We start from the raw sequence: 1,046 nt of genomic DNA, 5'->3' as shown, positions 1-1,046 counted from the left end.
CCCCCAGGCTGATTTTTATTGGGGGTGGGGTTTTTTGATAATGTAAATTGATACTCCTGATTGATATTATTCCCCAGATACAAGGCCGTGATTAAACTTACATGTCTGGCCCGATGGGATCACACCATGAACGTTCTGCAGATCCTCGCGCCACTGTCAGCACGAAGCACAGGGAGGGTCGGGGGTTCCTCGCGGTGGAGCACAGCTAATATTTCTGGAGTTTAACTGGGCACAGGAGGCGGGGCTTGGGACAGGATGTGGCTCTTGATGGGGTTCAAGAGGTGGGGCCTAAATGAGAGAGGATGTGGCTCTTATTGGGGGTTCAAGAGGTGGGGCCTAATTGAGAGAGGATGTGGCTCTTATTGGGGGTTCAAGAGGTGGGGCCTAATTGAGAGAGGATGTGGATCTCAATGGGGTTCAGGAGGCGGGGCCTCATTGAGACATGATGTGGCTCTTAAAGGAGGGGCTAAGGGTGGGACTTTCTGGCAAACAGGGAGGAGCTTAATGGAAATAAGAGGTGGCGCTTAAAGTCCCCCTCTAATATACCCAGAAACCCGCCAGACTCTGATACCCGTCCTCCTCCTATGTGGGGTGCCATCTGTTTCAGCATTGCAGATCCTCCCAGAACACCCAGAGATAGCCCAGAAGATGGCCAAGGAGGCTCCGCCCACCTCCATCTGTTTCTGCTAATGATAGTAATTATTTAGAGTGCCGCCATTAGTGAGCAGCTGGGAGGAGGAGGATGATGATGATGGATTGTGTACAGCTGGAGGACCCAATTCCCTGATACACATCATCCATATCTCTAATGGAGATCTCCCGGGGGAGGGGTGATGGCAATGCGGACTCCGAGCCCTACAAGGGGGGGAGGGGCAACATCGATGAATGACTGCAGGAAGTGTGTGTGCTGCACCCCGATATGTGACACCTCATCCTGAATTACCCCAACACCCACCCCTGACTACCCCAATCCCCATCACTGCCCCCAATCCCCATCAATGTCCCCAACTACCCCAATCCCCATCACTGACCCCAACCACCCCTAT

This window comes from Nanorana parkeri, unplaced genomic scaffold (assembly GCF_000935625.1).
Source record: "Nanorana parkeri isolate BGI_ZX_2015 unplaced genomic scaffold, ASM93562v1 scaffold2073, whole genome shotgun sequence".
In the NCBI taxonomy this organism is placed as follows: Eukaryota; Metazoa; Chordata; class Amphibia; order Anura; family Dicroglossidae; genus Nanorana; species Nanorana parkeri.
The sequence above is the reverse complement of the archived record's forward strand: the minus strand, read 5'-3'. Positions refer to the sequence as shown.